The following is a 24,151-nucleotide window of genomic DNA, read 5'->3' as shown; positions in this document are numbered from 1 at the left end:
CGGAAGGAGAGGAGGGACAGGCGAACTGATGCACTGATCCTGCCCATCAATCACACCCTCGCAGTCCCAATAAATAAGACACCGAGGGGCGTTGTGTGGGTCAGGGCGGCCGCAGAGGCGCAGGCAGCCAAACAATGATGCCAGAAGACGGGCAGCGCTACCAAGGGGGTTGCAGCGTGTCATTACAAAGGAAAGTCACACCACCGGGACGGTTAAATGGTCACACAGAGGACACATTGCAGACGTGTTTTCAGTTCCACATGTGCGAGGAGAATACGTTTCTGAGCCACCTTGCACACATGCAGCATTACCGCTGTACAAGGTGGCTGGATAACGTAAAAACGCCTGGGGGAGGGGGGACAGGTTCCCTTCAATTTCAGTTCTTGTGTCTGCGTGGCTTTTGCAGGACACGTTGCCGGCTGCACAGCAGGGGAACAGCTGGCGGTGCTGGACCCCACTGACACATTGGCTGGTGTTTTTCTCTGTGCAGCTAGCACATCTGGGCAAAAACTGGCGGTGTGTTAGAGCCCAGGGACAGCAGGAGGAGGAGCAGGAGGAGGAGGAGCAGGGGGAGGGGAGTGTAGGCCGAAGCCTGCACAGGCGGCAGCTTTGGGTGTGTTGTGTCTGCGTGGCTTTTGCAGGACACGTTGCCGGCTACACAGCAGGGGAACAGCTGGCGGTGCTGGACCCCACTGACACATTGGCGAGGTGTTTGGCTCTGTGCAGCCAGCACTTCCGGACAGCAACTAGCGTTGTTGGAGCCCGGGCTCTGCAGGTGGAGCAGAGTGTAGGCCGAAGCCTAATTGAACCGATTTCAAAAGTCACCTTTAACCCCCCCTCAGGGGTTACAAAGTAGAAGAGCCACAGCTTATGCAGCAGCAGTGCTGCGCAAGTCAAAGGTTGCTCTTGTAATTTTTCTCCTTGCACACGCTGAATGGAACACGTATAACATTTAGCCCTTTAGACAGTCAAACTGTGTAATGGAGGCGCGAGTTCCCTTTGTAATGAGACGCAGCACAGGTGTCAAGAATCCCACCTTGGTGCTGGGTGCAGCCTCCCGAGCGTTGTTATTTGCTGTACAGGAGTCTGCGCTGTCGTGTTATCCCCTGGCCTAGCGCCGTTAGCGCTGCCCATCTTCTGGCATCATGTAATGTCGGCCGGTGCGGTTCGCGATGCCCATGAATCCCAGCCCCGCAGTGTCTTAACATTGTTAAAACACTGCGGGGCTGGGATTCAGGGCCTGGCGCAGCACATATGTTCGCCTCTCACACTCGGGTCCTTACACCCGCTTCAGACTGTGCGGCGTCATCTGATCCCTTATCGCATGCCACGGCCATGAAGCCGCACAGTCCGAAGAAGGCGGAAGGAGAGGAGGGACAGGCGAACTGATGCACTGATCCTGCCCATCAATCACACCCTCGCAGTCCCAATAAATAAGACACCGAGGGGCGTTGTGTGGGTCAGGGCGGCCGCAGAGGCGCAGGCAGCCAAACAATGATGCCAGAAGACGGGCAGCGCTACCAAGGGGGTTGCAGCGTGTCATTACAAAGGAAAGTCACACCACCGGGACGGTTAAATGGTCACACAGAGGACACATTGCAGACGTGTTTTCAGTTCCACATGTGCGAGGAGAATACGTTTCTGAGCCACCTTGCACACATGCAGCATTACCGCTGTACAAGGTGGCTGGATAACGTAAAAACGCCTGGGGGAGGGGGGACAGGTTCCCTTCAATTTCAGTTCTTGTGTCTGCGTGGCTTTTGCAGGACACGTTGCCGGCTGCACAGCAGGGGAACAGCTGGCGGTGCTGGACCCCACTGACACATTGGCTGGTGTTTTTCTCTGTGCAGCTAGCACATCTGGGCAAAAACTGGCGGTGTGTTAGAGCCCAGGGACAGCAGGAGGAGGAGCAGGAGGAGGAGGAGCAGGGGGAGGGGAGTGTAGGCCGAAGCCTGCACAGGCGGCAGCTTTGGGTGTGTTGTGTCTGCGTGGCTTTTGCAGGACACGTTGCCGGCTACACAGCAGGGGAACAGCTGGCGGTGCTGGACCCCACTGACACATTGGCGAGGTGTTTGGCTCTGTGCAGCCAGCACTTCCGGACAGCAACTAGCGTTGTTGGAGCCCGGGCTCTGCAGGTGGAGCAGAGTGTAGGCCGAAGCCTAATTGAACCGATTTCAAAAGTCACCTTTAACCCCCCCTCAGGGGTTACAAAGTAGAAGAGCCACAGCTTATGCAGCAGCAGTGCTGCGCAAGTCAAAGGTTGCTCTTGTAATTTTTCTCCTTGCACACGCTGAATGGAACACGTATAACATTTAGCCCTTTAGACAGTCAAACTGTGTAATGGAGGCGCGAGTTCCCTTTGTAATGAGACGCAGCACAGGTGTCAAGAATCCCACCTTGGTGCTGGGTGCAGCCTCCCGAGCGTTGTTATTTGCTGTACAGGAGTCTGCGCTGTCGTGTTATCCCCTGGCCTAGCGCCGTTAGCGCTGCCCATCTTCTGGCATCATGTAATGTCGGCCGGTGCGGTTCGCGATGCCCATGAATCCCAGCCCCGCAGTGTCTTAACATTGTTAAAACACTGCGGGGCTGGGATTCAGGGCCTGGCGCAGCACATATGTTCGCCTCTCACACTCGGGTCCTTACACCCGCTTCAGACTGTGCGGCGTCATCTGATCCCTTATCGCATGCCACGGCCATGAAGCCGCACAGTCCGAAGAAGGCGGAAGGAGAGGAGGGACAGGCGAACTGATGCACTGATCCTGCCCATCAATCACACCCTCGCAGTCCCAATAAATAAGACACCGAGGGGCGTTGTGTGGGTCAGGGCGGCCGCAGAGGCGCAGGCAGCCAAACAATGATGCCAGAAGACGGGCAGCGCTACCAAGGGGGTTGCAGCGTGTCATTACAAAGGAAAGTCACACCACCGGGACGGTTAAATGGTCACACAGAGGACACATTGCAGACGTGTTTTCAGTTCCACATGTGCGAGGAGAATACGTTTCTGAGCCACCTTGCACACATGCAGCATTACCGCTGTACAAGGTGGCTGGATAACGTAAAAACGCCTGGGGGAGGGGGGACAGGTTCCCTTCAATTTCAGTTCTTGTGTCTGCGTGGCTTTTGCAGGACACGTTGCCGGCTGCACAGCAGGGGAACAGCTGGCGGTGCTGGACCCCACTGACACATTGGCTGGTGTTTTTCTCTGTGCAGCTAGCACATCTGGGCAAAAACTGGCGGTGTGTTAGAGCCCAGGGACAGCAGGAGGAGGAGCAGGAGGAGGAGGAGCAGGGGGAGGGGAGTGTAGGCCGAAGCCTGCACAGGCGGCAGCTTTGGGTGTGTTGTGTCTGCGTGGCTTTTGCAGGACACGTTGCCGGCTACACAGCAGGGGAACAGCTGGCGGTGCTGGACCCCACTGACACATTGGCGAGGTGTTTGGCTCTGTGCAGCCAGCACTTCCGGACAGCAACTAGCGTTGTTGGAGCCCGGGCTCTGCAGGTGGAGCAGAGTGTAGGCCGAAGCCTAATTGAACCGATTTCAAAAGTCACCTTTAACCCCCCCTCAGGGGTTACAAAGTAGAAGAGCCACAGCTTATGCAGCAGCAGTGCTGCGCAAGTCAAAGGTTGCTCTTGTAATTTTTCTCCTTGCACACGCTGAATGGAACACGTATAACATTTAGCCCTTTAGACAGTCAAACTGTGTAATGGAGGCGCGAGTTCCCTTTGTAATGAGACGCAGCACAGGTGTCAAGAATCCCACCTTGGTGCTGGGTGCAGCCTCCCGAGCGTTGTTATTTGCTGTACAGGAGTCTGCGCTGTCGTGTTATCCCCTGGCCTAGCGCCGTTAGCGCTGCCCATCTTCTGGCATCATGTAATGTCGGCCGGTGCGGTTCGCGATGCCCATGAATCCCAGCCCCGCAGTGTCTTAACATTGTTAAAACACTGCGGGGCTGGGATTCAGGGCCTGGCGCAGCACATATGTTCGCCTCTCACACTCGGGTCCTTACACCCGCTTCAGACTGTGCGGCGTCATCTGATCCCTTATCGCATGCCACGGCCATGAAGCCGCACAGTCCGAAGAAGGCGGAAGGAGAGGAGGGACAGGCGAACTGATGCACTGATCCTGCCCATCAATCACACCCTCGCAGTCCCAATAAATAAGACACCGAGGGGCGTTGTGTGGGTCAGGGCGGCCGCAGAGGCGCAGGCAGCCAAACAATGATGCCAGAAGACGGGCAGCGCTACCAAGGGGGTTGCAGCGTGTCATTACAAAGGAAAGTCACACCACCGGGACGGTTAAATGGTCACACAGAGGACACATTGCAGACGTGTTTTCAGTTCCACATGTGCGAGGAGAATACGTTTCTGAGCCACCTTGCACACATGCAGCATTACCGCTGTACAAGGTGGCTGGATAACGTAAAAACGCCTGGGGGAGGGGGGACAGGTTCCCTTCAATTTCAGTTCTTGTGTCTGCGTGGCTTTTGCAGGACACGTTGCCGGCTGCACAGCAGGGGAACAGCTGGCGGTGCTGGACCCCACTGACACATTGGCTGGTGTTTTTCTCTGTGCAGCTAGCACATCTGGGCAAAAACTGGCGGTGTGTTAGAGCCCAGGGACAGCAGGAGGAGGAGCAGGAGGAGGAGGAGCAGGGGGAGGGGAGTGTAGGCCGAAGCCTGCACAGGCGGCAGCTTTGGGTGTGTTGTGTCTGCGTGGCTTTTGCAGGACACGTTGCCGGCTACACAGCAGGGGAACAGCTGGCGGTGCTGGACCCCACTGACACATTGGCGAGGTGTTTGGCTCTGTGCAGCCAGCACTTCCGGACAGCAACTAGCGTTGTTGGAGCCCGGGCTCTGCAGGTGGAGCAGAGTGTAGGCCGAAGCCTAATTGAACCGATTTCAAAAGTCACCTTTAACCCCCCCTCAGGGGTTACAAAGTAGAAGAGCCACAGCTTATGCAGCAGCAGTGCTGCGCAAGTCAAAGGTTGCTCTTGTAATTTTTCTCCTTGCACACGCTGAATGGAACACGTATAACATTTAGCCCTTTAGACAGTCAAACTGTGTAATGGAGGCGCGAGTTCCCTTTGTAATGAGACGCAGCACAGGTGTCAAGAATCCCACCTTGGTGCTGGGTGCAGCCTCCCGAGCGTTGTTATTTGCTGTACAGGAGTCTGCGCTGTCGTGTTATCCCCTGGCCTAGCGCCGTTAGCGCTGCCCATCTTCTGGCATCATGTAATGTCGGCCGGTGCGGTTCGCGATGCCCATGAATCCCAGCCCCGCAGTGTCTTAACATTGTTAAAACACTGCGGGGCTGGGATTCAGGGCCTGGCGCAGCACATATGTTCGCCTCTCACACTCGGGTCCTTACACCCGCTTCAGACTGTGCGGCGTCATCTGATCCCTTATCGCATGCCACGGCCATGAAGCCGCACAGTCCGAAGAAGGCGGAAGGAGAGGAGGGACAGGCGAACTGATGCACTGATCCTGCCCATCAATCACACCCTCGCAGTCCCAATAAATAAGACACCGAGGGGCGTTGTGTGGGTCAGGGCGGCCGCAGAGGCGCAGGCAGCCAAACAATGATGCCAGAAGACGGGCAGCGCTACCAAGGGGGTTGCAGCGTGTCATTACAAAGGAAAGTCACACCACCGGGACGGTTAAATGGTCACACAGAGGACACATTGCAGACGTGTTTTCAGTTCCACATGTGCGAGGAGAATACGTTTCTGAGCCACCTTGCACACATGCAGCATTACCGCTGTACAAGGTGGCTGGATAACGTAAAAACGCCTGGGGGAGGGGGGACAGGTTCCCTTCAATTTCAGTTCTTGTGTCTGCGTGGCTTTTGCAGGACACGTTGCCGGCTGCACAGCAGGGGAACAGCTGGCGGTGCTGGACCCCACTGACACATTGGCTGGTGTTTTTCTCTGTGCAGCTAGCACATCTGGGCAAAAACTGGCGGTGTTAGAGCCCAGGGTCAGCAGGAGGAGCAGGGGGAGCGGAGTGTAGGCCGAAGCCTGCACTCGAGCAAGTTGAAAGGAAACCTTTAACCCCCCCCCCCCCCAGGCGTTTGTAGCTGAAAGAGCCATTGTGTACAGCACTAATGCTGGAAAAGGTAAACTTAGCTCTTTTAATTATGGTCCTTGTACATGCGGAACCTAACATTTATGAAATGTGTCCCCACACAGCGTTAAACCGTCCGGTAGGTGGAACTTTCCTTTGTCGTGTGACGCAGCACAGCCATCATTTTTACCCCCTTGTCGCCGTTCGCCCCCTCCTCAGCGTTGTTTGAATCTGTCCCGGAGCCTGCGCTGTTAGGTTAGCCCATGGCCATGCACACATGTTGCGCTGCCCGTCTTCTGACCTCATTTGGTGTCAGGCTGGCTGCGCCTGTGCGGGTGCGCTGGCCGAGATCACGCCTCGCAGTGTCGTCTAATGTAATCCCACCGCGGGCCTGTGATCCGTGCCCGTGCGCAGTGCATATCCTCTCCTCTCACTCCCCTCCCTACGGCTTCTTCAGACTGTGCGGTGTCACGGCCGTGGCATGCTATTAGGGACCAGCTGACATCGCACAGTCTGAAGAAGCCGTAGGGAGGGGAGTGAGAGGAGAGGATATGCACTGCGCACGGGCACGGATCACAGGCCCGCGGTGGGATTACATTAGACGACACTGCGAGGCGGGATCTCGGCCAGCGCACCCGCACAGGCGCAGCCAGCCTGACACCAAATGAGGTCAGAAGACGGGCAGCGCAACATGTGTGCATGGCCATGGGCTAACCTAACAGCGCAGGCTCCGGGACAGATTCAAACAACGCTGAGGAGGGGGCAAACGGCGACAAGGGGGTAAAAATGATGGCTGTGCTGCGTCACACGACAAAGGAAAGTTCCACCTACCGGACGGTTTAACGCTGTGTGGGGACACATTTCATAAGTGTTTGGTTCAGCATGTGCAAGGAGCATCACGAAAAGAGGCACTTTTTCCCTTTGCATCATTACTGCTGCACAAGGTGGCTCCTTCAGTAACAAACGCCTGGGGGGGGGGGGGGGTCAGGTTCCCTTACATTTAACTTGTTGTGCCTGCGTGGCGGTCGCAGTACACGTTGCCGTATACACAGCAGGGGAACAGCTGGCGGTGCTGAACCCCACTAACACATTGGCGAGGTGTTTGGCTCTGTGCGTACAGCACTTCTGGACAGCAACTAGCGGTGTTGGAGCCCAGGGACAGGAGGAGGAGGAGGAGGTGGAGGAGATAGGAGGGATTGCCACACACACAGCAGGGGAACAGCTGACGTTACTGAACCCCAATAACAGAGGAGGGACTGTTGACTGTGCGTACAGCACTTCTGGACGGCAACTGGCGGTGTTGGAGCCCAGGGGCAGGTGGAGGAGGAGGAGGTTGGAGGAGGTAGGAGGAGGTAGGAGGGATTGCCACACACACAGCAGGGGAACAGCTGACGTTACTGAACCCCAATAACAGAGGAGGGACTGTTGACTGTGCGTACAGCACTTCTGGACGGCAACTGGCGGTGTTGGAGCCCAGGGACAGGTGGAGGAGGTGGAGGAGGAGGAGGTTGGAGGAGGTAGGAGGGATTGCCACACACACAGCAGGGGAACAGCTGACGTTACTGAACCCCAATAACAGAGGAGGGACTGTTGACTGTGCGTACAGCACTTCTGGACGGCAACTGGCGGTGTTGGAGCCCAGGGACGGGTGGAGGAGGAGGAGGTTGGAGGAGGTAGGAGGGATTGCCACACACACAGCAGGGGAACAGCTGACGTTACTGAACCCCAATAACAGAGGAGGGACTGTTGACTGTGCGTACAGCACTTCTGGACGGCAACTGGCGGTGTTGGAGCCCAGGGACAGGTGGAGGAGGTGGAGGAGGAGGAGGTTGGAGGAGGTAGGAGGGATTGCCACACACACAGCAGGGGAACAGCTGACGTTACTGAACCCCAATAACAGAGGAGGGACTGTTGACTGTGCGTACAGCACTTCTGGACGGCAACTGGCGGTGTTGGAGCCCAGGGACAGGTGGAGGAGGTGGAGGAGGAGGAGGTTGGAGGAGGTAGGAGGGATTGCCACACACACAGCAGGGGAACAGCTGACGTTACTGAACCCCAATAACAGAGGAGGGACTGTTGACTGTGCGTACAGCACTTCTGGACGGCAACTGGCGGTGTTGGAGCCCAGGGACAGGTGGAGGAGGTGGAGGAGGAGGAGGTTGGAGGAGGTAGGAGGGATTGCCACACACACAGCAGGGGAACAGCTGACGTTACTGAACCCCAATAACAGAGGAGGGACTGTTGACTGTGCGTACAGCACTTCTGGACGGCAACTGGCGGTGTTGGAGCCCAGGGACGGGTGGAGGAGGAGGAGGTTGGAGGAGGTAGGAGGGATTGCCACACACACAGCAGGGGAACAGCTGACGTTACTGAACCCCAATAACAGAGGAGGGACTGTTGACTGTGCGTACAGCACTTCTGGACGGCAACTGGCGGTGTTGGAGCCCAGGGGCAGGTGGAGGAGGAGGAGGTTGGAGGAGGTAGGAGGAGGTAGGAGGGATTGCCACACACACAGCAGGGGAACAGCTGACGTTACTGAACCCCAATAACAGAGGAGGGACTGTTGACTGTGCGTACAGCACTTCTGGACGGCAACTGGCGGTGTTGGAGCCCAGGGACAGGTGGAGGAGGTGGAGGAGGAGGAGGTTGGAGGAGGTAGGAGGGATTGCCACACACACAGCAGGGGAACAGCTGACGTTACTGAACCCCAATAACAGAGGAGGGACTGTTGACTGTGCGTACAGCACTTCTGGACGGCAACTGGCGGTGTTGGAGCCCAGGGACAGGTGGAGGAGGAGGAGGTTGGAGGAGGTTGGAGGAGGTAGGAGGGATTGCCACACACACAGCAGGGGAACAGCTGACGTTACTGAACCCCAATAACAGAGGAGGGACTGTTGACTGTGCGTACAGCACTTCTGGACGGCAACTGGCGGTGTTGGAGCCCAGGGACAGGTGGAGGAGGTGGAGGAGGAGGAGGTTGGAGGAGGTAGGAGGGATTGCCACACACACAGCAGGGGAACAGCTGACGTTACTGAACCCCAATAACAGAGGAGGGACTGTTGACTGTGCGTACAGCACTTCTGGACGGCAACTGGCGGTGTTGGAGCCCAGGGACGGGTGGAGGAGGAGGAGGTTGGAGGAGGTAGGAGGGATTGCCACACACACAGCAGGGGAACAGCTGACGTTACTGAACCCCAATAACAGAGGAGGGACTGTTGACTGTGCGTACAGCACTTCTGGACGGCAACTGGCGGTGTTGGAGCCCAGGGGCAGGTGGAGGAGGAGGAGGTTGGAGGAGGTAGGAGGAGGTAGGAGGGATTGCCACACACACAGCAGGGGAACAGCTGACGTTACTGAACCCCAATAACAGAGGAGGGACTGTTGACTGTGCGTACAGCACTTCTGGACGGCAACTGGCGGTGTTGGAGCCCAGGGACAGGTGGAGGAGGTGGAGGAGGAGGAGGTTGGAGGAGGTAGGAGGGATTGCCACACACACAGCAGGGGAACAGCTGACGTTACTGAACCCCAATAACAGAGGAGGGACTGTTGACTGTGCGTACAGCACTTCTGGACGGCAACTGGCGGTGTTGGAGCCCAGGGACGGGTGGAGGAGGAGGAGGTTGGAGGAGGTAGGAGGGATTGCCACACACACAGCAGGGGAACAGCTGACGTTACTGAACCCCAATAACAGAGGAGGGACTGTTGACTGTGCGTACAGCACTTCTGGACGGCAACTGGCGGTGTTGGAGCCCAGGGACAGGTGGAAAAGCAGAGGAACACAATGTAGGCCGAAGCCTGAGAAAGTCGAAAGGGAACCTTTAACCCCCCCCCAAGGCGTTTGTAGCTGAAAGAGCCAGCTTGTGCAGCACAAAAGATGCAAAAGGAAAAGGTGGCTCTTTTCATCATGCTCCTTGCAAACACAGAACTAAACACTTATAAAATGTGTCCACTGATACCGTAAAACCGTCCCAGAGGTGGGACTTTCCTTCGTAATGTGACACAGCCCACCCGTCATTCCTACCCCCCCGGCGCCGCGCACCGGCTCCTCAGCGTTGTTTTATTCCGTCAAGGAGCCTGCGCTGTTATGTTATCCCGTGGCCAGGCACACTTAGCGCTGCCCGTCTTCTGGCATCATTTGGTGTCTGGATGGCTGCGCCTGTGCGGCCGCGCTGGCAGAGAGCCCGCCTCACAGTGTCTTCTGATTTAATCCCACTGGGGGCCTGGGATCCATGGACATGCGCAGTGCATATCTGAACCTCCACCTCTCACTCATCTCCCTATGGCTTCTTCAGACTGTGCGGTGTCACGGCCGTGGCATGCTGTTAGGGACCAGCTGACACCGAACAGTCTGAAGAAGCCATAGGGAAATGAGTGAGAGGTGGAGGTTCAGATATGCACTGCGCATGTCCATGGATCCCAGGCCCCCAGTGGGATTAAATCAGAAGACACTGCGAGGCGGGCTCTATGCCAGCGCGGCCGCACAGGCGCAGCCATCCAGACACCAAATGATGCCAGAAGACGGGCAGCGCTAAGTGTGCCTGGCCACGGGATAACATAACAGCGCAGGCTCCAGGACGGAATAAAACAACGCTGAGGAGCCGGTGCGCGGCGCCGGGGGGGTAGGAATGACGGCTGGGCTGCGTCACATTACGAAGGAAAGTCCCACCTCCGGGACGGTTTTACGGTATCAGTGGACACATTTTATAAGTGTTAAGTTCTGCGTGTGCAAGGAGCTAAACAAAAATAGCTACCTTTTCCTTGGGCAGCATTACTGCTGCACAAGGTGGCTCTTTCAGTAACAAACGCCTTGGGGGGGGGGGGACAGATTCCCTTACATTTCAGTTGTTGTGTCAGCGTGGCGGTCGCATGACACATTGCCGGCTACACAGCTGGGGATCAGCTGACGTTACTGAAACCCAATAACACTGGGTCGTATGTTTTGACTGTGCAGACGGCACGTCTGAGCCTCAACTGGCGGTGTTGGAGCCCAGGAATTTAAGTTCAGGTGGTAGAAAGATGAACACAACAGGAGACCTGGATAACGTATACAGTGACCTAATTATTCAATCAGGAGGAGGAGTGGCAAATTCCGGCGAGATCCAGGCCTTGTTCATTTTCAGGAAAGTAAGCCGGTCAACGTTATCGGAGGATAGTCGCATGCGACGGTCAGTTAGTACACCACCTGCAGCACTAAAGACACGTTCCGATAATACACTGGCCGCAGGGCAAGACAGCACCTCCAATGCATACTGGCTTAGCTCTGGCCATGTATCCAGCTTTGAGACCCAAAACTTGAAAGGGGAAGAGCCGTCTGGGAGTACAGCAAGAGGGCAAGACATGTAGTCTGTCACCATCTGACGGAACCGTTGCCTCCTGCTGACTGGAGCCGTCTGTGATGGTGTAGACTTTTGTGGCGGGCACAGAAAACTGTGCCACAGTTCGGCCATACTGGTCTTGCCTTGGGCAGAGGCACTGCTTCTGCTCCCTCTTTGTGCAGAGCCTCCACCACGGCCTGGACGCACTGAGCTGCTTTGGAATGCACTAGCAGCACTTCTCTCAGTTGGAATGGAGAAGATGATGGAATTGACCAGTGTGTCTTGGTACTCCCGCATTTTTCGCTCCCGGTTCAACGGTGTGATGAGGCTTTCTACGTTGTCCCGGTAGCGAGGATCGAGGAGGGTGAACACCCAATAATCAGACATGTTGAGAATGTGGGCGATGCGGCGGTCGTTTCTCAGGCACTGCAGCATGTAATCCACCATGTGCTGCAGACTGCCAACTGCCCAAGAAACGCTGTCCCCTGCTGGAGGCGTGATCTCTGCCCGCTCGTCATCACCCCACCCTCGCTGTACACACTGACTACTGGACAATTGTGTAACTCCCTCCTCTGGACGGATGTCTTCCTCCTCCATTGACTCCTCCTCATCCTCCTCACAAACGGTCCCCTGCCTACGCGTTTGTGAGGAACCACGTGGCGCTGACTGTCCAGAAGATGATGGAAATGGTGAATCCTCATCCTCCACCTCTTCCACAACATCATCCCTTAGCGCTTGCAGTGATTTTTCAAGCAGGCAGATAAGGGGGACAGTCATGCTGACTAGTGCATCATCTGCACTCGCCATCCGCGTGGAATAATCAAAGGGACGCAAAACCTGGCAGACGTCATTCATAGTGGCCCACTCTGTGGTTGTGAAGTCTGTACGGCGCTGACTGCGACTTTTTTGCGCCTGAAGCAGCTGGTACTCCATTACAGCTTGCTGCTGCTCACACAACCGCTCCAACATATGTAACGTGGAATTCCACCTGGTAGGTAGGTCACATATGATGCGATGTTCCGGCAGGCGGTGTCGGCGCTGCAGAGCCGCAATGCGCGCTTTTGCCGTGCTGGAACGCCGCAAGTGAGCACACTCTAGGCGGACCTTGTGCAGCAGTGCATCAAGATCCGGATAGTCCCTCAAAAAGCTCTGCACGACCAAATTGAGCACATGTGCCAGACATGGGATGTGAGTGAGGTTGCCGAGGCCCAGAGCTGCCACCAGATTTCGGCCATTATCACACACTACCATGCCTGGCTGGAGATTCGCTGGCACAAACCACACATCGCTCTCCTGCTTGATGGCATTCCAGAGCTCCTGCGCTGTGTGGCTACGATTCCCCAAGAAAATTAATTTCAAGACGGCCTGTTGACGTTTGGCCACGGCTGTGCTCATGTCGGTCGTAACAGGTACACGTTCATCACGGGTCCATGTGGAGGTGGACTGTGACGGCTCCTGCAGCGATGATTCTGAGGAACTGGTGTAGGAGGAGGAGTCAATGCGTACAGAATGGATTCCTGCAATCCTTGGAGTGGGCAGGACACGTCCTGCGCCACTCGCACGGTCTGTACCCGGCTCAACGACATTAACCCAATGGGCAGTGAGGGAAAGGTATCGCCCCTGTCCATGTTGACTGGTCCACGCATCGGTGGTGAGGTGGACCTTGCTACTGACGGCGTTCAGTAGCGCGTGTTTTATGTGTCCCTCCACATGCTTCTGCAGGGCAGGGACGGCTTGCCTGCTGAAGTAAAAGCGGCTGGGCACATTGTACTGTGGGACTGCCAATGACATGAAGTCACGGAAGCTGTCAGTCTCCACCAGCCTGAATGACAGCATTTCCAGTGACAGAAGTTTGGCAATGCCTGCAGTCAGAGCCTGTGCTCGTGGGTGGTTTGACGAGAAAGGCCGCCTTTTCTCCCATGCCTGTACTACCGATGGCTGTAGACTGGGCTGGGAGTGTGTGGATGACTGGGAAAGTGGCGCTGCGGGTGGAATTACAGCGGGTCTCTGGACAACAGGGGCAGAGGTTCTTCCACGGCGATCCTGGGAGGACGCCGAACCAGCTGCGTGTGAGGTAGAGGAAGAGGCAACACGAGCTGAAGAGGTGGTAGCTGCCGCTGTTGGTTGGCCTACCTCTTCAGTGTGTTTTTCTAACTCCGCCGGGTGCCTGTTGCGCACATGTTTCCACATGTTGGAGGTATTGAGGTTGCTGACATTTTTCCCTCTTTTGACTTTTTGATGACACACGTTGCATCTGACATAGCAAATGTCATCTGCAACTGTGTCAAAAAAGGACCAGGCACTGCAAGTCTTGGGAGCGCCCTTTTTGGCTTTTGGAAGAGACATGCTCCTAACGGGTGCCAAAGCGGAGGCTGCAGGATCCGCAGTCTTCCCCCTCCCTCTCCCTCTTTGGGCCGTACGGGGAATCTCTTCCTCAGAGCTGCTCCCACCACCTTCCTGTCCCTCACGCCAAGATGGGTCGAGGACCTCATCATCTACACTACCCTCTGCCCCCAACTGCTCCTCCTGGGTAGTCTCAGCAGCAGAGCACGCACCAGTAAGTGGCACCTGAGTGTCATCATCAGCTGATGCGGCCTGCGATGTGGTGACCGGAGCCACTGGCCCACCCGCCTCTTCAGAGGAAGACAGAAAAAGCTGTTGGGCATCACTGCACCCTGCCTCTTCTTCCATTTCTCCAATGCTGCTTGGCTGGCCCCCTGTTTCCAAGCCAAGAGATTCAGAGAACAGAAGTAGAGACGGCTCCTGTCCTGGGCTCTCTGTCTGCCTGGGCAATTTGGCAGGTGGTGAAGAGACAGATGGCTGCTCTCCAGTGCTCTGTGTCTGAGAGGATGTGGCACTAATGGAAGTTGATGCATTAGCTGCCATCCATCCGACAACAGCTTCAATTTGTTCTTCACGCAGCAGCGGTGTACGGCGCTCTGACACAAAGCTTCGCATGAACGACTGTTGCCTGGTGAATGTGGGTGCTGATGAGTCACCGGTGCCCGCAGCAGGCACAGAATCCCCACGTCCCCTCCCTGCTCCGCGCCCACGCCCACGTGCCTTACTCACTGCCTTCTTCATCTTGGTTGACTGATAAAGATAAGCAGAAAAGTACTAACGGATTTGTGTGCTTATTCCTGAGCAACTCCTCCTAACAGGTATAAGAAGCACTAATTATCTAAAGTGTGGACTAGACTTTAATATGAGCTAATGTGGCCTACAGAAATGTAAAGTGGTGTAACTGGTGTGTTTGGTGAACTGTATTATTTATTTATTTTTTGGGGGCTGAACTGACAACAGATAGAGCTGCAGTCACACGGAGACCGTGCAGACAGACGTAAACGGCGCTGCAAGGCCCAAAAACCCTCCTCTACTTTATCCTATGTAGTGTTTTTCCACAAATTAGCTGGAGACGGGTGGAAAGACACTAATAGGATTTTTTTAAATTAATTAGCAGCAGACTACACTACTTTGAAAAAAAAGAAAATTGATTTGGCGGTATGACGCAGTGAAAAACCCTGAGCTGGAGACAACCAGGCTACAGCTGCTCACAGATTACAGGGCGAGCTGCAGTCACACGGAGACCGTGCAGACAGCCGTAAACGGCGCTGCAAGGCCCAAAAACCCTCCTCTACTTTATCCTATGTAGTGTTTTTCCACAAATTAGCTGGAGACGGGTGGAAAGACACTAATAGGATTTTTTAAAATAAATTAGCAGCAGACTACACTACTTTGAAAAAAAAGAAAATTGATTTGGCGGTATGACGCAGTGAAAAACCCTGAGCTGGAGACAACCAGGCTACAGCTGCTCACAGATTACAGGGCGAGCTGCAGTCACACGGAGACCGTGCAGACAGCCGTAAACGGCGCTGCAAGGCCCAAAAACCCTCCTCTACTTTATCCTATGTAGTGTTTTTCCACAAATTAGCTGGAGACGGGTGGAAAGACACTAATAGGATTTTTTTAAATTAATTAGCAGCAGACTACACTACTTTGAAAAAAAAGAAAATTGATTTGGCGGTATGACGCAGTGAAAAACCCTGAGCTGGAGACAACCAGGCTACAGCTGCTCACAGATTACAGGGCGAGCTGCAGTCACACGGAGACCGTGCAGACAGCCGTAAACGGCGCTGCAAGGCCCAAAAACCCTCCTCTACTTTATCCTATGTAGTGTTTTTCCACAAATTAGCTGGAGACGGGTGGAAAGACACTAATAGGATTTTTTAAAATAAATTAGCAGCAGACTACACTACTTTGAAAAAAAAGAAAATTGATTTGGCGGTATGACGCAGTGAAAAACCCTGAGCTGGAGACAACCAGGCTATAGCTGCTCACAGATTACAGGGCGAGCTGCAGTCACACGGAGACCGTGCAGACAGCCGTAAACGGCGCTGCAAGGCCCAAAAACCCTCCTCTACTTTATCCTATGTAGTGTTTTTCCACAAATTAGCTGGAGACGGGTGGAAAGACACTAATAGGATTTTTTTGAATAAATTAGCAGCAGACTACACTACTTGGGAAAAAAAAAAAAAAAAAGGAACAGTATGAGGCAATGAACCACCCTCCCTGAACTGAATACAACCAGCTATGGATGGCCTATGTGGCTGCACTCAGACTGGAGACTGGGCTGCACTCACACACACACACACACAGACCCTGCAGATCGCTGTGAAAACAGCGCTACAAGGCAAAAGCAAGGTGAATAGTAGGTGAACACAGCGGTTGCTAAATTAGCCTTTGGAAAGCACAAAGAAGCAAATCGCTATCTCTAAACTGTCCCTCAGTCAGCAAACAGCGTCCTGTCACTAACTGAATTCACAGCAGAGTGATCGCAAAATGGCGCCAGCGACTTTTAAACTGCATCATGACATCATTACACCAGCCAATCACAGCCTTGCCAGTAGTTTCATGCCCTCCATGCTAAACAGGATGTGCCCACACTTGGAATCAATCTCATTGGCTGAATTTCTGCTTTTTGAATCTTAGAACTTCCGATTCCGGTATCCGATACGCGGCAAGTATCGGAATCCCGGTATCGGAATTCCGATACCGCAAGTATCGGCCGATACCCGATACTTGCGGTATCGGAATGCTCAACACTATTGTTGAGTTTTAAGACGGAAAATCCATTTGGTCTCGCACTGCAAGATCCTCCTGTCCCAATTGCCGCCCCTTTTAGGTGCCTCTATCTTGTCGATCCCCATGAATTTAAGACCCATTGTGTCCCCATCATGTATTGTGGCCATATGTCTTGCTAGGGGTGTATCTCTCTTTAGAGCAATGTCTCTCAGGTGTTCACCCACCCGTCTCCTCAGCTGCCGTCTTGTTTTTCCCACGTACTCCATATTGCAGGGGCAAGTTGCTTTATAAATAACCCCCATTGACCGGCAGTTAATGAAGTGACGGATCTCGTATTCCTGTCTCGTTACATTACTTTTAAACACCTGTCCCGTTTCCATAACCGGGCACCCCACACAGCCACTACAGCGATAACATCCCCTGGTCTTGTTGGTGAGCCAAGTATCGCTTCTTGGAGGACAAAAATGGCTATGTACCACTCTGTCTCCTATTGATCTACCTTTTTGAAAGGTGATCAAAGGATGGGGTCCCACTAGATCTCCAATGTCACCATCCATCCGTAAGATTGACCAGTGCTTATTTAGAATCGACCTCACCTGATTGGCTCCCGTATTATAGGTAGTTATATAGCAACAAACAGGCGATTCCTCTTGATGAGGGACTGGATTCAGGAGTAGAGCCCTACTCATGTCCTTGGTTTCTCTGAAGGCCTTTTTGAGGATCCTATCCGGGTACCCCCTATTTTGGAAGCGTTGTCTTAAATCAGTAACTTGTTCCTGATAATCTACCTCCGAGGAACAATTCCGACGAATCCTAATATACTGCCCTTTAGGGATACCCCTCTTGAGTGGGATTGGATGGTGACTATCCCATCTCAAGAGGGCATTAGTCGATGTAGGTTTGCGGTACGTTTTTGTGCTGATCAGGCCATCTGGGGTTTTTTGGATGAAGATATCCAAGAAGGGTAGTCTCTCTCTGTGACACTCATAAGTGAAGGTCAAACCTAAGGGGTTAACGTTAAGTCTAGCCACAAAGTTGGTCAGTTCAGATATTTCGCCATTCCAAACCAATAGACCATCATCTATATAGCGTGCCCAAAAACTAATCTTTGAGCACTCTTCCTCATATTGATCACCAAAAACAATAGACTCCTCCCACCAGCCCAGGAGTAGATTTGCATAAGATGGTGCACAGGAATTACCCATTGCAGTACCCCTGAGCTGGTGGAAGATCTGACCATTGAATACAAAAACGTTTCTGGTTAAGCAAAATTCGAGGAGTTTCAAAACGAAATAATTGTGGCTATAACACTGCTGCCCCCTACCCTTCAAGAAATATTCCACTGCTCTCATCCCATCAGAATGATTGATGGACGAGTACAGAGCCTCCACATCTATACTGCACAAAATCGAATGGGGCTCTAAAGCCATACCATCCAATTTGCGCAGGAGGTCCGATGAATCCCTGGTGTAAGAATTTAGAGCTAGGACAAACGGTTTTAGAATCCTATCCAGATATATTCCCACATGATGGCCTATACTCCCAATTCCAGAGACTATAGGTCTCCCTTTTAAAGGTACCAGACCTTTGTGTACCTTTGGGAGACAGTAAAAAGTAGCCATTACTGGATGTGTGGGGTATAGGAAATTGTACTCGTTCTTGTCAATCAAATTGTTCCTAATTCCTCCATGTGAAGTGCGATGACTGGCACACACACATATTTCTTCTACACTGGGCATCTCCCCTGATGATAGAGCCCAAGGAAACGCGTCGGGAGATCGAGTAACAAGGAGGCTTCCCATAGGGTCCGTTGACATTAGAGAGAAAAGGGGTTGTAAGTAGGATCTGTGGAAAATCCTCCCCCGGTTTTTTATGCATCGGACGCATGGGATGACGCTGTAAGGAAGGTCCCTGGAGTTTGGTGAGACCATTCCTGTTTATACCCTTGATTGCTAAAAACATGCTGTTTTTTGAGCACAAATAGTATGTTAGGCACTAACAACTGTGCAAAATTGTGATAGGGTATTGCCATTATGGTGTAATAAGAAAAAGCTTGTCACCATGCTATAAGGACTACAGCGCTAGACAGGAGCGTCTGGCTTTATATGTGATACTGTGTGTGGTTTTTTGTTTGTATTTTGCCTTTGGTGTTTATTGGGGCTATAGTCCTCTTTTAAGATATTTATTAAAAGTTATTTTTTATTTAACACTACTACCTTGCTGCTATTTGCTAACCATTTGGATTGGTAGTCTTCTGTGATATATATACCCTTAAGAAGGTGCAAACTATTTACAGCGACAGTTTGTGAACCATTCACCGTCCATGATTCTGCAGTTCTTTCAAAATAATAATGAACTTGTGCAAACTAGAACAATAGGGATCCCAGGTAAATGAAGGGATCCCTTTAAGAGTTAACCCTAGACAGGTTTTAGCAGCAGAAAACAGGGGAAACAAACAGTTAACTATTTACAGTTTTCGGTTCTCCGAGGTTTACTCAGTAAACTAACTTTGCCCTGTTCCCTCCTTCCAAATATCACTCTGAATCTGCACCCTACGATTCATCTGTCTCCACACCCTCCATGCACATGATAACTGCACTTGATACTTGACGATTGCACTTAAACACACGGGCTGATGACCGGATCATGCAGCTTTGTATGAAAATCCCTATGTATTATAATTGCCAGACCTGAAATAACAAGCACTTTGCACCTATTGTGTCCCCCCATTTCCTTGTAGATTGTAAGCTCGCGAGCAGGGACCTCACTCCTAATGTCACTGTTTAAATTGTCTTAACTTGTATTGAATTTGTCTGTATAAGTCCCCGCTTAATTATAAAGTGCTGCGGAATATGTTGGTGCTATATAAATAAAGATTTTTATTATTATTATTATTATATAAGTAGCTGTAGCGGCTTTACCTTGCACACCACCCCTCTCGGCTGGGAAAGGGTGTAGTCCAGGGTCACTCCAGGGGTCCGAGCCGCTTGGTTGTGAGCAGCGAGAGTCACAGTTGTCGTCTCCGTGACGGGTTCAATTTCCCGGTCCACAGGCACCGCTAGGAGAGCTGCACACCGCTGGATGTCCTGAGCCCACCAACCATTTCCTCTTTGCCACCGGGTATAGGTTACGGCATCCCCGGGTTGTAAGTCACGGTCAGCATCATCCTCCCCGTAGCAGGGCTCCACCTCACCTCGGGTGACGTACACCTTCACCGGCAGCCCGATCTCCTGGATGAATCCCCTTCCCTCCTGGGGATGGAAGGTCACGACGAAACCCCATTTCGGTGGGGGGTCGTCCTGCAGATCGGTCTGAACTCCGCGTTCAGCTTCCTCCTTCCACTCTGCTATCCGGTGCCGTCGGTACTCCATCCAAGGGAGGACCCTAAGGTCCGGTTCTCGCGGCCCATGGCCGGGCAGCAATGCAGTGGGATCCCCCGCAGGTGCAGCAGGCGGCGGGGCAGGCGCGGGAGACAGGCGAATCCCGGAGGTACGGCCGGGTCTGGTGCCTGCATGGGGACAAACTCCACCGCTGCCGGTCCACTCTGCAGATGGGAATGCCGTAGCCATCAGCGATGAGGGTCATGTCCCCTTTTGAGCGTTCCTCCAACAGGAGACCAGCCGCTGGGACTCTGCCATAGTCAACCAGCTGCCCAAAGACTGGCCGTCAGGTCCCACCATGGAAGACTCCGGAAAGATCGTCCCCCTCTGCAATGGTGAAACGGAGGCCTCTTTCTCCGATGGGGGTCCGTGTTGGGCCGGAGCGTTCCCACGTGGACACCTGGGGGTTGCCATGTTGGTTCCTTCTTCCTCCTCATTTTCCTCCCGCGCTCTCTTTCGGCCCCGTCTCCTTGGTCTCTGCCCTCCATAGAGAATCAGGAGGCGGACCTCGGCTGCTGACGGACACGTCCTCAAGATACAGAAATATTTAGACTGGGCGGCCATTATTTTTCGCGCTTCTCAGTTCGTTCACGCCCACAACTCCACGCCCTTCCTCTTCTCCTGCGCTCCTCGTTGCGCTATAATGGCGGCAATTTTGGCAGTAAATGGCAATACACAGTCCTTGCAATAAATCACAGTTCAAGCACAATTCTGACGCAGTTCATAGGCACACATGACCTGATTTTCAGGCTTAAGTAGATCCTGTTCGTGACGCCAAGATTTGGAGCGCCCCCACGTGTAAGGGCAATGGGGTACTCGGTAACGGGTCTATCTCTCTCTCTGTTCTGGGGATGTCACGGTGGCCCGACCTGGTCCGTGGCCCTTCTGAGGGGCATCCAATTAAAGGCAGAGTTTGTACGGTGTTCATGACGCCACCTGTGGTATTCGGTCAGGGTGACCGACGCTGCTTAGGGGTCCGCTGGGGTGATGTTATGGCAGCTAGATGGTATACCTTCCCACAGGTAAAGTATGTCCCCAGGGCTTCCCAGATATGTAGGTGGTGATGGTGGACGATGTAAGGCGCAATGAATAACAAGGACACAAAGGTTGCAGTCTCTTTACCTTTTACTGAAGACTTCAGGGTCCACAGTCCAGAGTACCGTTCACAGGGCAGGCAGAGTCCAGCCGGTCCAAAGGCACATCCAGAGCTCCCTTATCAAGGTGGAAATCAGTAGCCTTCCTACTAGCGCCTGTGTGTTGTAGTACCTCCCTGCTGAGCACCACGGGATAGTCCTCACAACTTTCGTGGATGTTTCTGATGTTCTCTCTCTGTGTCCCCCAGATGGTATTAATAGGACAACCCGTATGACAGGGCAGCCCTGGAGATTATTTATAGGGACCCTAGAGACGCCCCTCTCCCACAATTTGCCTCAGTGTCTTCTTAGGTATTTAGGTCGGGCAGCTAACTTGGAATTAACTGTCCTGCCGGTCTCTGAAGTAATACGTAGAATCAATTTCTCCCTCGGTGTTCTGGTCACCGGCTATGCGCCTCAGAAGGAGGCTGCCGATCTCGAGGCAGAACTCCTCCTGGTATTATCTCCTTGTGCTGTGACTTCGTTTCTCACTCTCCACAATATACTTCGCTTCGTGTCCTTTCTTAGGATGCTGCCGCAATGGAGTGCAGGCGCAGCTCCGTAACATTCTATCTCATGCTTGACCTCTGTCTGCAGCTCAGATGTTCCTCCTCCTTCCCCTGTCTGCCTGACAGGTCCTCTCTGGGTCTAACCCAGGTAGCTTCCGACTCGATGTTATTGGGTCGAAGCCCAGTCTGCTTCTCCCTCACTTCCTATCCAACCCACCAGTTTTACCCGTGTGTGAGGAGTGCCCTAATAGATAGAAGCAATGCTCCCCCTGGCGGACTGGAGTGTGAAGTGTAGTGTGTGACTGTGATACCTGGCAAGGTGAACTCCTTTAGTACCATCAGACGTACTATCACTCCCCCTGGTGGAAGAGCGACATTACTGCAACTACCAGGACTCTGGGGCGCTGCACTAGCTCCTTCACTCTGTGTCAATCGTACACTTGCTGCTTCCTGTGTAAGTCTGATCCCTCTGTGCTCTGCGCCTGACCCAGCCTGACTTTATTTCCTTCCTGGGCTTGACTCTTTGCTTGTGACTAGTGTTGAGCATTCCGATACTGCAAGTATCGGGTATCGGCCGATACTTGCTGTATCGGAATTCCGATACCGAGATCCGATACTTTTGTGGTATCGGGTATCGGGTATCGAAACAACATTAATGTAATAATGTGTAAAAGAGAGAATTAAAATAAAAAAATATTGCTATACTCACCTCTCCGACGCAGGCCGGACCTCAGCGAGGGAACCGGCAGTGTTGTTTGTTTAAAATTCGCGCGTTTACTTGGTTACGTGAAGTCCCGGCTTGTGATTGGTCGCGGCGGCCATGTTGCCGGGACGCGGACCAATCACAGCAAGCCGTGACGTAATTTCAGGTCCTTGCAGGATTTTAAAATTACGTTCCGGCGTTGTGATTGGGCGCGTCGTGGTCACATGGGCGACGTAACCAATCACAAGCCGGGACGTCACGGGAGGCTGGACACGCGCACATTTTAAAATGCGCGCGTGTCCAGCCTCCTGTGACGTCCCGGCTTGTGATTGGTCGCAGCGGCCATGTTGCCGGGACGCGGACCAATCACAACGCCGGAACGTAATTTTAAAATCCTGCAGGACCTGAAATTACGTCACGGCTTGCTGTGATTGGTCCGCGTCCCGGCAACATGGCCGCCGCGACCAATCACAAGCCGTGACGTCACGGGAGGCTGGACACGCGCACATTTTAAAATGCGCGCGTCCAGCCTCCCGGCTTGTGATTGGTTGACCGCGATGCAACCAATCACAAGCCGGGACGTCACGGGAGGCTGGACAAGCGCGCATTTTAAAATGCGCGCGTCCAGCCTCCCGGCTTGTGATTGGTTGACCGCGATGCAACCAATCACAAGCCGTGACGTCACGGGAGGCTGGACAAGCGCGCATTTTAAAATACGCGCGTGTCCAGCCTCCCGTGATGTCACGGCTTGTGATTGGTTGCGTCGCCCATGTGACTGCGGCGCAACCAATCACAACGCCGGGACGTAATTTTAAAATCCTGCAGGACCTGAAATTACGTCACGGCTTGCTGTGATTGGTCCGCGTCCCGGCAACATGGCCGCCGCGACCAATCACAAGCCGGGACTTCACGTAACCAAGTAAACGCGCAAATTTTAAACAAAGAACGCTGCCGCTTCCCTCGGTAAGGTGCAGGCTGCGTCGGAGAGGTGAGTATAGCAATATTTTTTATTTTAATTCTTTCTTTTACACATTAATATGGTTCCCAGGGCCTGAAGGAGAGTTTCCTCTCCTTCAGACCCTGGGAACCATCAGGAATACCGTCCGATACTTGAGTCCCATTGACTTGTATTGGTATCGGGTATCGGTATCGGATTGGATCCGATACGTTGCCGGTATCGGCCGATACTTTCCGATACCGATACTTTCAAGTATCGGACGGTATCGCTCAACACTACTTGTGACCTGACTTCTTTTTTGCCTGCTTCCTGTAAACTATATTTGCCTTTCTGGTTTTCCTTACCCCAGCTAGTGAATTGGATTTTGTCTCTTACTACCCCCTGTTGTACTGCGCTATTTCATGGACCTGACCTTGGATCGTTTGACCTCCCTTTACCAATCCAGTAAGTAGTATTATATTCCTATCTGTTATTGTAGTCTTTCACTCCATTTTTTGGGACTTATTATTACTATAGTGACTCGCGTCACATTACGATTGACATTAAATTTTTTCTTTTTCCCAACTATGGATCCGTTACGTACTCTATGTGATCAGGTGGCGAATCTGTCTCAGTTAGTCCAAGATCTGGCCTTGGAACAACTCATACTGGCATCCTCACATGCTTAGTTACAGGGTCTTATTTCTTGCACTCTTAGTGCTCCTCAGAATCTCTCTCTTCTGACCGCTGTTTTGACATCTGAACCATCTGACATTTCTTTGAGTCCCCCTGAACCTGTTATGGCACTTCATGACAAATTTTCAGGAGAAAATGATTGGTTCAGAATTTTTAAGGAGAGTTGTAAATTATTGTTTACCTTGCTCTTCAGGAAATGAGTCACAGGGGGTGGAAATTATAATGTCACTTTTGTGGGGGGGTCCTCAGACCTGGGCTTTCTCCCTACCCTCTCTTGCTCCTAAACGCCTTTCGGTGGACGCCTTTTTTGACACTTTAGGACAGATCTATGATGAACC

The sequence above is a fragment of the Ranitomeya variabilis genome, chromosome 6 (genome assembly GCF_051348905.1).
Source record: "Ranitomeya variabilis isolate aRanVar5 chromosome 6, aRanVar5.hap1, whole genome shotgun sequence".
Lineage (NCBI taxonomy): Eukaryota > Metazoa > Chordata > Amphibia > Anura > Dendrobatidae > Ranitomeya > Ranitomeya variabilis.
This window is presented reverse-complemented; position numbering follows the sequence as displayed.